Below are 13624 nucleotides of genomic sequence, written 5' to 3'. Positions count from 1 at the left end.
CACGGATTTGTCAAGAATAACCTAATAGCTTTCTTTGACAGGATAACAAGCATTGTGGATGGGGAGAAGTGGAAGATGTGGTATATCTTGACTTTAGTAAGGCATTTGATACTGTCTTGCATGACCTTCTCATAAACAAACTAGGGAAATACAGTCTAAATGGAGCAACTATAAGGTGGGTGCACAACTGGTTGGAAAACTGTTCCCAGAGAGTAGTTGTCAGTGGTTCACAGTCAAGCTGGAAGGGCATATCGAGTGGGATCCCATAGGGATCAGTTTTGGGTCTGGGTCTGTTCACTATCTTCATTAATGATTTAGATAATGGCATAAAGAGTACACTTATAACGTATGCAGATGATATCAAGCGGGGAGGAGTTGCAAGTGCTTTGGACGATAGGATTAAAATTCAAAATGATATGGACAAACTAGAGAAATGATCTGAAGTAAATAGGATGAAATTCAATAAGGACAAATGCAAAATGCTCCACTTAGGAAGGAACAATTAGTATCACACATACAAAATGGGAAATGACTGCCTAGGAAGGAGTACTGCAGAAAGTGATCTGGGAGTCATAGTGGATCACAAGCTAAATATGAGTCAAAAGTGTAGCACTGGTGCAAAAAACCCAAACATCATTCTGGGATGTATTAGCAGAATTATTGTAAGCAAGACACAAGAAGTAAATCGTTCACTCTACTTTGCCCTGATTAGATCTTGACTGGAATACTGTGTCCAGTTCTGGGCGCCACATTTTAGGAAAGATGTGGACAAATTGGAGAAAATTCGGAGAAGATCAAGAAAAATGATTAAATGTCTAGAAAACATGACTTTTGAGGGAAGATTGGAAAAAATTGGGTTTGTTTAGTCTGGAGAAGAGAAGATCGAGGGGGGACGTGATAACAGTTTTCAAGTACATAAAAGGTTGTTACAAGGAGGAGGGAGAAAAATTGTTCTCCTTAATCTCTGAAGATAGGACAAGAAGCAATGGGCTTAAATTGCAGCAAAGATGGTTTAGGTTGGACATCAGGAAAAACTTCATAAGTGTTAGTGGTTAAGCACTGGAATAAATTGCCTAGGGAGGTTGTGGAATCTCCACCATTGGAGACTTTTAAAAGCAGACAAAGACCTGTCAGGGATGGTCTAGATCAGTGGTGGCCCACGTGCGGCCTGCGGGCTGCAGGTTGCCCATCAGGGTAATCTGCTGGTGGGCCGGGAGACAGTTTGTTTACATTGACCGTCCACAGGTACAGCTGCCCGCAGCTCCCAGTGGCCGCAGTTCGCAGTTCCTGGCCAATGGGAGCTGCGGGAAGTGGCGGTCAGCATGTCGCTGCGGCCCGTGCCGCTTCCCGTGGCTCCCATTGGCCGGGAACAGCGAACCGCAGCCACTGGGAGGTGCGGGTGGCTGTGCCTGCGGATGGTCAGTGTAAACAGGAGTGCAAGTAGGGTGGTATGCTCCAGTACGCAGTACCGGCAAGAGATTTTTAGCGGATACGGGGTACCAGAAAGACTTGGTGAGGCTAGCCGCCCCCCCCCCCCAGAGGGGGGGGAGCTTCACTCTGCTCCTTAAAGGAGCAGAACATGGCTAGGGAGGGCATTAATTCTTTATATGGGTGTAACAGCACAATACATATGTTAACAAATTTAAACAAAGGCTTTGTTTAAGTTTGTTGGCATAAGTATTGTGCTGTTAAGTTGGTCAGGAGTCCTCAAGAGGGGAGGGGTGGGGGGACGGAAGGTGTTTAAACAGTGTTTTTGATTCCCGTTCCAGCCTCTGGACTATGAACATATACTGATGGGAGCATTCTAACCAAAGGACTGAGGACTTTAAGGTAATCTGGAGCCTTCATATTTCCTTGATCCTTTGCAGATGGACTTATCAGTTGGATATGGTACAAAGACTGTTCTAGACTCATTGATTGCTGATTTCTCCCTTGCAATGGACAAAGATCAGATGTCTGCTGACTTTCTCACATGAATCAGCTGCCTTTGATATCTGTGGTATAAGCAACATAGCCCTTGCTTGAGTGGTTTTGTTCTTTCCTCTTCAAATGTCAAAGTCTGTTCCCATTGAACTTAATAGCAAAACTTCTTTTGATTTCAATGGGAACAGGATTTGGCCCCAAGAGATCAGAGAATGTGATTTTGATCAATTGCTTATCTGTCCAGAGACAATTCTCATGCACGTTCTGCTAGGCTGATTTTGCTTGCCCCTCCTATATGTCATGCTGAGGAAAATAATAAAACAATTTGGGGTGTAGTTCTATCAAGATGCACATGGCACACACACTTTTCCATCAAACCCAGATGGCGCAGCATCTTTGCATTCCTAGTGCCTGGCGGAGAGCAATACTTAGGTCTTGTCTACACTGCCACTTTACAGCGCTGAAACTTTCTTGCTCAGGGGTGTGAAAAAACACACCCCTGAGCGATGCAAGTTTCAGCGCTGTAAAGTGGCAGTGTAGACAGTGCACCAGTGCTGGGAGCCATGCTGGGAGCTACTCCCCTCATGGGGGTGGTTTTTTTACAGCGCTGGGAGAGCTCTCTCCCAGCATTGGTGCCGTGACTACACAGCCATGTTAAAGCACTGCCGCGGCAGCGCTTTAACGTTGGTAGTGAAGTCATACCCTTAGATAAAGGTAAGCTGGCGGAAGCTTAGTTTGGACATAAGGGAGGCGCTGATAGTGTGTTAAGAGAAAGTGGGGTGCTTGTCCTTCCAATCCTTCTTTCATTTAAGAAGTTTTCAGTTTGGGGTGCTGCTGGATCCTCAATGACACCTGGAAGTACAGGTGGCACCAGGGGCCCAAAGCATCATTTTACAGCTGCAATTGTTTAACAGATGTAGTTTTAAAATTTTAGACAGGTAAGGGGGGTGTCGGAGGGGATGGGGAGAGCGTGGGGACTCTGGGCTGGGGGCGGGGTGGGGAGGAGTCACATGGAGGATCATATTGGTAGGTCACATGCCCCCCCTTGTGTCTCTCTCATGAGTGCAGTACCGGCAAGAAATGATTTCTACTTGTACCACTGAATGTACACAAACTGTCTTGTGGCCTGCCAGTGGATTATGCTGATGGGCTGCGTGTGGCCCGCAGGTCGCAGGTTGCCCACCACTGGTTTAGAGAATACTTAGTCCTGCCATGAGTGCAGGGAACTGTACTAGATGACCTCTTGAGGTCCCTTCCAGTCCCTTCTATGATTTGGCCCTCTACGAATATTCAGCCACTAGAGTAATTCAATTGCTGGTCATCCCCTTCGTGATTTGTAATAGACGTGAAAATAGCAAAGCTAGTTAGAAGAGAGACAAATAAATAGGCAGCCTACAAAGAAAAAAATGATATTATTGAACACTACTAATGAAGCTAGTTCAAAATACCTTATGCATAAACACTGACATAACAGGAAAGATCTTTTCACTGCAACACTGAATACATGTTGAAACAGACAATACCTCTGTCCTTATAATGTGGTTAGAGTTTTCGTATGTATTTTATGAAATCTTCTTTCATATGCATCACAAGTCAATATTAGGTTGAATCAGTGGATAGATGGCTGAACATTGAGGGTCGCAAAGTGTTGCAGTCCACACTCCAATCTTCTAATGGTGCAGACTCCCACCACGTTTGACCATCTGTACTGCTGCTCTGCAGTCACACTGTGAAGACCGGACTAAGCCAAATTTCTGCATTGTGGCAGCCACTCTGGCCATCCAGACAGCAGTCTGATAAGCCTAGTCCAGGATCTGCATACCAAGTTGCAAACAGGTGGGTATAAATTAGGGTTTCGGAAGTTCGTCAGCATGCCTGTCTTGCTATCCCAGAGCTGCTGCCACTCTGAGAGGACATAGCTGTTGCTCCTGATATACCATTGTTCATCCGCGACTGGCACTGGCCCACCTGCACTGGACATGAACACATGAAAGGCTGTGGCAAAAGGATGTTGCAAAGTCAGTCATGGCAAGTCAGCAGGAACGGCAAGGGAAGGCATTTTCTTCTGGAGTTGGGCAGATCTTCTTGTGGGAAGTGTGCTTATTTGCACCTACTGGAACTATTATTAGGATTCTGTGCAGCAGGTTGTTTTAATCAATCTTAGCCCTCCAAGCATTTTTACGGGTGATGGCATCTCATCGAAGTTTTGTGGAAGCTATATGAGCCAACACACATACATTATATGTTAATGTGTGGCTAATGGAACTACTGATGATATGGTCAGCTGTATTCATCTCCGAATCAATGAGATCATATGCCAACTTCTGTCCCAAACAGCTGCACAACATTCCAATGGAATGAATACCAGTGCGAGGAAGGAGGTTTGTAAAACGTTTGCTTCTGCTTCCCAGGAGATTCCTCCTAGCTGCTGGATCAAGGCAGTGTGGGAAGTGATAGGGGGACATGTCTACTGCCTCCTTGTTGTATCACCCGTGAGTAGTGAAAAGCAAAACAAAAGTAGACAAAATGCAGAACATAGGCTACACTTTATGCAATGTTGCATGGCTGCTGTTGAATAATTTCCCCTTAAAACATTATTTCCACTTTTTATGGGCTGCATACTTTTATGGTGATACATGTTTAACTGTACAACTTAACTATTACATAAGTCTTAAACTTTGGTCAGTCTCGTGGCAATTACACATTTACACTGCACATCTACTGTAGACTTTCACCTAGGGTAAAGGTCCCAGATTTCAGTGACGATGCCACTTGTGCTGTGTCAGCACTAAGGGCTTCTCTATATAGAGAACAAGCTCGGAGTATCTAGTGCAGAGTACCTAGTACACTTTAAATTCACATCCTAGCTCACTCTGCACTAACTTCCCTGTATAGACAAAACCTAAAAAATGGAATTTTGGTTGCTTGTGCTGCATTACATCCACACATAGCACTCCTTATCATCAGCAGAGCAGACCAGGATTGTTCCACCTCTCCCACAATGCCATACACAGATCCTTGGAGCTTCCTTGTAGCAGGTGCATAATATGTCTTTGGTAGGTAGGCCTCAATTCGGAGCAAAGCACTTAACTATGCACTTAACTTTAAGTATGTGAGTGGCCTCAGTGGCTACTCAAATACTTTGTTGCATTGGGGCCACAATGTCTGTTTGCACCTTGTTCACATTTTTGTTTTTTTTCCATTAGCTAATTTGAATGGTTAGATGAAAACACTAAGTGTTGTTCAATGCACTCCTTGGATGTGCTGGAAGCACATCATGAGGCACCTAAAGTGTACAATAATTAGAACCATCACAAAGTCTTGTTACTTCTTTTTATTATGTATTTATATGGCAGAAGTGCCCAGAATATGCCATGCACTTTCCAAATACATAATAAGAAACAGTGCTGTATAACTGAATGGAGTAGGGAAAACAAATATTGCATCAGCTACTAGACATTCAACATCAACTTTAATATAGGCATCAACATTCAAATGTTAGAAGAAACATCAGACACCTTTTCATAAGAACGATCATACTGGGTCAGACCAAAGATCCATCTAGCCCAGTATCCTGTCTTCCAACAGTGGCCAATGCCAGGTGCCGCCAGTCTAGAGGGAATGAACAGAACAGGTAATCATCATCAATCAATCACTTCATGATTACCTGTCACCCATTCCCAGCTTCTGTCGCCCATTCCCAGCTTCTGGCAAACAGAGGCTAGGGACACCATCCCTGCCCATCCCGGCTAATCGCCATTGATGGACCTGTCCTCCATGAATTTATCTAGTTCTTTTTTGAACACTGTTATAGTCTTGACCTTCACAACATCCTCTGGCAAGGAGTTCCACAGGTTGACTGTGCGTTGCGTGAAAAAATACTTCCTTTTGTTTGTTTTAAACCTGCTGCCTATTAATTTCATTTGGTGGCCCCTAGAGTTCTTGTGTTATGAGAAGGAGTAAATAACACTTCCTTATTTATTTTCTTCACACCAGTCATGATTTTATAGAACTCTATCATATCCCCCCTTAGCTGTCTCTTTTCCAAGCTGAAAAGTCCCAGTCTTATTAATCTCTCCTCATATGGTAGCTGATCCATACCCCTAATCATTTTTGTTGCCCTTTTCTGATCCTTTTCCAAGTCCAATATATCTTTTTTGAGATGGGGCGACCACATCTGCACGCAGTATTCAAGATGTGGGCATACCATGGATTTATATGGAGGCAATATGATATTTTCTATCTTATTATCTATCCCTTTCTTAATGATTCCCAACATTCTGTTCGCTTTTTTGACTGCCACTGCACACTGAGCGGATATTTTCAGAGAACTATTCACAATGACTCCAAGATCTCTTTCTTGAGTGGTAACAGCTAATTTAGATCCCATCATTTTATATGTATAGTTGGGATACATTTCATTCCATGGTTGTTCTTGATTTATTTCCCTTAAAAGTTCTGCCCCTGTTCTCATCAATGTCAATGATATAAATTTCATTTAAATCAATGGGAGCAATAGTGGGTCTAAAAATCAATCATATTTTCTTATAAACACTGTAAATCCAAATGACCTAAACATATCATTTAGCACTGAGTATATCTAAATAAAATATATTCCGTATATTTAAACAATACCCATAGATTATTCTGATACTAATAGTTTCTTAGAAGTCAGTAATAAGAAATCAGAAGTATTTTTTGGAAATAACATTTTAACTTTGTAAGAAAAACATTCATGTCTACAGTGACTTCTGTATACATTACAACAATTACAAATCTATTGTAAAGTCACAGACAGTTGCATACAAATCACTTTTCAGACCATATAAAAATGTAGCAAATACGTATAACACTGAAATAGCACACATGAAACATGCAGAAACTGAAATGCTTTGAAAATAGCCTACCATTCAAATAATGTATCTTTCTTTTTTCATAAAAACAAACATTAGTTCGCAGTAATTGTGAGGCATTTTGGAATGTTCTTTTAATCCATTTCACTTCAGTCCAGCCATGAGTACGGTCTAAGCATTAGCACAGAGTTCTCCAGAGAAAATAGCCATATTTGACTATTACTCAGAAAGGCATGCCAGTGATATGTCCCTAGGAAGAATGCAAAAGATCTGGACAACACCTCCAGGGTGGAGTTAAAGTTAAGATGTGGAAGAAAGGAGTAGAATAGACTCTCATGAGCTAACCTGTGTCAATAAGGAAGAGAACAACTTTACTTGGTTCAACTTTATTTTTATACTTTGAAAAAGGCTTCCTAGGAAAAACAGGTCAGAAATGTAGGGGTGAAGAGAATCAAAGAAGGTATCAAAATGCAGTCAAGTTAAGTCAAAAAGATCAACATTAATAATACTTATATATTTGTATAACTAGCTATTACTTGAGCCTTTAGCGCAGGGCCTCTGTTTTTAACCTAAAAACAGACTGTTGGAAATTTGCCAGGAGCCCAAAAGCTGCATCTAATTTGGATAATATTAGAGGTCTAATCACATAAAAGTTGATATGTACTATGGGAGACCAGGAGTAGAAAGCTTATGAATAACTGATTTTTTCAATTCACTGGCAGTTAAAAAAAAAAAAAGTGGTTAAACTAGAACAAAAACTGGAATTTTTCAAAAATTTTGGCAAATCGAAAAAATCATAACAATTTCATTTTGAGTTAAACAAACCTGGGTTTACAATGGTGTGTAGATATTAGGGGGTAACTGAAACTCCCTTGAGGTCAAAGGGAGTCTTTTCATTGGCTTCAAGGGGATTTGGATCAGCATTTAATCTCTTTGTGCTTCAGTTTCCTATTTGTAAAAACTGGGATAATATTTCCCTTTGCCTACCCTTTGTCTGCCTAATCTCTTTAGACAGTAAAGTCTTCAGCGCAGGGACTGTTTCTCACTATGTTTGTACAACACCTTGCAAGAATGGGGCCCTGTTCTAAGCTAGGGCCTCTCAGTGCTACTGTACTATAGATAATAATTGTTATGGTCCTCAGCTACACTAATTTACACTAGGGAGCAGACCAATGCTTGGCCTACTCAGAAGCATACGTTTGTAAAAATGGATTAGAACCAGCATTGCAATCTCCTTTCCCAACTGCTCCAGGCACACCTGGCCCATCTATTGTAAATGCAAAGTATTTTTATTGTAGACTCGAGGATGTTGCTGTTCCAGTTCTCCATAAAAAGCGCCATCAGTGTGCCTGAAGAAAGCAGAGTGAATTTAGAAATATGTAGTGATGCAGAGAGTTAATAGTAGAGAATGAGAATTATGCATGGCTTCCTCCAGTGTATGAGGAATTTACAGCTGTAACTCCCATTAGTTAATAGTTCCTAGATTTAATGTTTTTTTATGGTATAATTAAAATGACAGATTTTAGGTCTGAAGTTGCTAGGATCATATTGATACAACTGAGTTCCTTCTAGGAAAAGTAAGTTTATAAAGAAAGGGAAAATATTAGTATGATTCCTTTTGCAATACATTTTGGCTGAAGGACCCAAGATTTAAAAAAAAAAAAAAAAAGAGATGCCTAAATCTTCATTACAAATTGGAGGATGGAAAAACATCAAGCTAGGAGATGAAAGGTGGAGAACAGGGAATGAAAAGCTGATACTTATAACATCTTCTAGGAGATGCAAGATGGTACATGGTGGTGGTGGTTGAGAAGCACCCAGGCAATTCTGAAAAGGTCATATTTGGGAGGCTGTTGCAACAGTCAAAGGTTTTTTTTTAATTGTAAAATGGAACCCTCCTGCCAGCAAATGCTTAGGCACGTCAGGGCCTGCAGATATGTTTGTGAAGGTATCTGTAATGTTTGTTTCTGTTGCAGGCTCCATGATCCTCTAACTTGATAAGAAAGATGGCATTGTTAGTGAGGGCCTACTGGAGGGATATAACAAGAGTTAGGCCATTGACATTGGATATCTATTAGTTGTAAAGGGCTGGAGAGGTCAAGGATTATACATTTGTTACCTGAATATTTATGTCCTCAGTATTTGTATAAGTGTGGTTACCTCCCAGGCAACCGATAAAGAAAGGGGGTGAGGCAGGGGATTGTTGTAATTAGTTACTCAAACTGTTCCCTTTCCTTATCATCTTTGGTGATCAATGGACATTGGTTCTGATATAGGAGGCCTTAGGACTTTTGCAAATGGCAAGGAGAAAGGTACAGAGAAGTCAGCAAAAGATGCAGTGATTAAATATGACACAGTCATGGTAAGGCTCTGCAACAAGCCTGACATACCCCAGTCCCCACCACGTTAGCAGGTGTTGATGCTGCAGGAAAAGGGTGAGTGGGTTCTTCTGACCCACTGAAGCACATGGTTTCTTGCCTTCCACATCCAGTAGGCCTGGTTCTTTAGAAAGGGAGAATCTAGGATTTAACCTGAACAGTTTTGAGGGAGAAATCCTAGGAGCCACCAAATCTGGGGAGAAGGGTGGATGGGTGCTTTTTTACCTTATTGTTTTCTTTCTAAAGAAAGCCACCCCCCCAGGATGGGGGTGAATTTTGACTCTACACAGTGAGCAGATTTTTTGTAGAGCAGGTTAGCCAAAAACCTGCATTCACAGTGCTACCAAGATTGTGTAGCTAGAGCAGGATTTTGACAAGGGGAAAAAAGAGCAATAACTGTTACAAAAGTCACTGGAGACTTGGCAACTAATGTAATAAAGAATGGGAGAACCTGGGCTCAAACTGGGTAGTGTTTGTGAAGTAGTGGTACTTTCCCAAACTCTGTCCACAAGCCAATTTCCACCTGCTTGAGCTACCCAAGTGAGTTGCCACTCACAGAGATTTCACAGATGTTCAAACTGTGATTGCTCATGATCTGCTGGCTCCTCTTTGGTGAGGTGGGTTATGCGGGGGCTCAGTCCTTGATGGGACTCCACTCCCCCTGGGCAACAAAGTGGAAGGTTGCTCATGTAGAGTCTGCAGACCCCTCCTTGCTTTGGTCAGCAATGAAGCAGTTAACAATATTCACAGATAAATGATAATTACTGGACATCTGACTTAAAGCCTCATTGAGGTGAATGGGACAGGTCACACCTCTAAGGCTATGTCTTCCCAGCATAGAGAAGCGTAGAATGAAATCCTGGCCTTGTTTTCATCGGGCAAAAAGGTGTGTTCTTACCTCATATTAGTTAACACATGGTAACTAAGATGAGGTAAAATTCTAGTGAAGATAAGGCAGTGCCAACACAAGCTAGCACATCAAGATAAACCCCAAGATGCCCCAAATCTTTACCTCAACCTGTTACTAGGTGAAAACTACAAACTGGCATTCACAAAATGGCAGCCTAATAAGAAGTACCAGGTCACGGGTGGCCTACCCAGCCCAATTCAAGCCCTGGGGAGAATCATGGATCATCTTGTATTTAGGAGATGTGGGAGGAGTACATATGGTTTGGGGACTAAAGGATCCTGGAAATCAGATGGATGATTCTCAGCAAGTTCTCAAGCCTGACCTGCTCCTTGTAGTTCTTCACCAGACCCTTTCCAGAGCCATAGCTCCTGTTCTCCCCTAGAGTGTGTTCACAGCTCTGTTTAAGTAGTCATCTGTCTGAAAACCCACATAATTAAATCTCCATCACACTTAGCTAGGTCACAGGCGAGACTGAGCCCAGCTTGTCATAAAGAGCCAGGCAACCTGTCACACTCCCATAGTCTTTAATTCAATCTGCTAACTCATGTGAAACCTACAAACTGCCTTGTCTGCACTAGGATTTTATCTTGAGTTAGTTAACTCAGTTGAGAAAACACCTTTTATTTCTGACTAAAGACAAGGCCTCAGGAGCTTAAGATTTGATCCAGCATCCATTAATGTTAATAGGAACCTTTCCACTGACTTCAGTGAGCACTGGCTTAAGCCCTGAGCAGGGAGTTATTCCCCTGTTTGCTGGCAATGAGGTAGGGGCACCTTTAACCAAGTTCCAGTGACAGAATGGCAAAAGGAAGAGTGATCAATAGATCAAAACCTAGTTGTATGCATAAAGGGCCAAAACTTGCCTTTCCCACCACTGCAGAGGGCCCTCTAGCAGTGGAACTAGAGCAATGCCACTGCATAGCATAGCAGTGGATGGGGAGCCCATGCGGAACCTGTACATCCCCTGCATGCCACACAATCCCTGGGTCAGGGTGGTCCCTCCATGTTATTGCACATGAAAGATTTGGGGTATCTGGAGCTGGTAGAGCCACCTCCACACCAATCCACAGACCATTCTACTACTCAGAGGACCACAAGCAACACAGGTGCTTACTCAAGCCCTGAAATAGAACAGCCATTGAAAAGCAGCTGTTCTGCCACTCTACAGCCCAGAGGGAAGTTGCCTTCTTCCCCCTCTCAGCCCCAAGTGAACTCTTCAGCAGATGTTCGGGCTGTGCTCTGAGCTCAGGATTTGGGTCAAAATCAGAGTTTGATCAATGGGGCCTTAAAATCTTAGATGACAATATCAAAGTAGAATTTCAAATCAGTGCCAAAACCAATTGTTGTTTACTAACCACTAATAAACCAGCTGCCCTTGAAAAAGTATCTCATAACAGACTACAGCAATTAACATTTTGACATCAGGAACAGAATTTCTGCCAGAGGTGAAATTTGCATCCTATCTTCACTGCTGTCTCCCATGTCAGTCCTCTGCATTTTGAATTTAAAGCCATCACCCCTACTACAGAACTAGGGTGACCAGATGAGATGAGGAAAATATTGGGAAACCGGGGGCGGGGGGAACACACACAAAAAAAAAAAAAAAAAAAAAAAAAAAAAGAAAAAAAGGCAAGCAAAAAAAAAAAAAAAAAAAAAAGCCGAGTGCTGCTGGTGGAGCAAAATATCAGGACAAATTGTGTCCTGACCAATCTCTGGGGGACAAATAGCTAAAAGTCGGGACGGTTTTATCGGGACGTCTGGTCACCCTATACAGAACTGAACTACAGAGCACCTCAGAAAGTGGGACCAATGTAGAAAGGCGTCACTGTGGTTTAAATAGCTCATTGTAGAGTAGACTTGGGCCAGTCTGGGAGCTTCCAATCAGGAGACCTCTTTGCCAGTAACCTCCCCTCCTCCGGTGACTGGTCTGCTCTGGATCAGCCATGAGCTTTGTTTTGAATGCAGCTTTCCTCTCTACCCCACAGCCTCTTTGCAGTCACTTCTGTCCCAACTGGAATGCCATGAAAGTGCAGCAGTTGGTCAGGGATTGCTTACATGCGTCCCTCTTTGTCCATCTTCATGGTGACCAGGCCAACTTTCACCTTGGGTCAGGCCTCCCTTGTACCTGTGTTGCACAAATATATCTATCTACACTTATAGATAGGCCTGAGCACAAACTTTGGATCAGAATTAAATCTTCCCCAAAATCTGATGGCGCTTGGTTAGATCTTAGTATTGTGTTTTGATCCACCTCTCTCTACAACAGCCATGAAACCCACTCTTAACAGAGTACTTTAATTATCCTATCTAAAACTGTATGAACAGGTTGCCTAAAACTGCCAGTTTATTCTTATCAACGACTAATAAATAATAATAAAATAATAACAATAATAAATAATAATTAATAATTATATTATTATCTCTACCTCAGTTTTCCCATCTGTGAAACTGGGATAATTATACCCTCCTTTGTAAAGCACTTTAAGATCTATGGATGAATAGCACTACATTATCACTAAGAATGTATTGTTTACAGAGCACCTTTCATCAGAGGATCTCGAAGAACTTTATGAAGCCTTTGATTAATTAAGCAAACTGATTAAACCTCACAACATCCCCGTGAAACTTTTTACAGATGACACTGAGAAATCAAGTGACTTGTCCCAAGATACACTGAATTAGTGTTACAGCTGGGTTTAGAAACTTGCTCCCTTGATTTGAAGTTCTATGTTCCACTGGCAAGACCATATCACCTCAGTTACATGTTGTATAACTCTGATGGACCATGCCAACTGTCTGCAGTACATTTCACTAACTAAAAATCTGTCCAAACAACGTTGTTTGATTTAGCAGGGTAGTGACCTTTGTATTACAGCAACAGAGGAGTCATTTCTTATAAATCATATCATTGGAGCGAAGGTCCAATGGAGTCCAAGGTTCATTAACATTTTGACACATTACTTAGTTGCACAACAGTATCTCATGTTCTAAGCTGATTTCTTCTCAAAGGGACACTGTCCAACATCTGCTCTGACACTAACATGCTCCTGAGAGAACCACATCTGGCCCTGTTCAGCTGAAGACAGACTCACTGAGATGTGGAGCCATCAAAGGATGGTGAAGGGAGTAAATGGAGGGATTGGGGAAGAGATCCCAGAGGATCTCGTTTCTGATGCAACAAAGGGAATCTTGCAATGTTGTTACCCCTAAAATTTGATTTCCTTTCCAAAGCTTTTAAGGGTAGATCCTCAGATGTTTTAAGTCAGCATATCTCCAATGAAGTCCATAGAGTTACACTGATTTACACCAGCTGAAAATGTGGCCCCGTTTTCTTTTCCTACACCAAGGAAACCAAGGTATAAATAGAGGGAGTTTGAATGGGTTCATATCACTCAGTCCTCACTGCCCTTTAACTTTTCCTGTCAAAACTTTTCCTTAAATATGTTTTTTCCATAACCTCCCTGGTAGCCTTCTTCTAGGGTTACCATATCTATTAAATAAAAAAAGAGGACCCTCCACGGGCCCTGGCCCCGCCCATTTCCCCACCCCAACCCCGCCCC

The sequence above is a fragment of the Terrapene carolina genome, unplaced genomic scaffold, assembly GCF_002925995.2.
Source record: "Terrapene carolina triunguis isolate 2854851 unplaced genomic scaffold, T_m_triunguis-2.0 Scaffold113, whole genome shotgun sequence".
NCBI lineage: Eukaryota > Metazoa > Chordata > Testudines > Emydidae > Terrapene > Terrapene triunguis.
Note: the sequence above shows the minus strand (reverse complement) of the source record.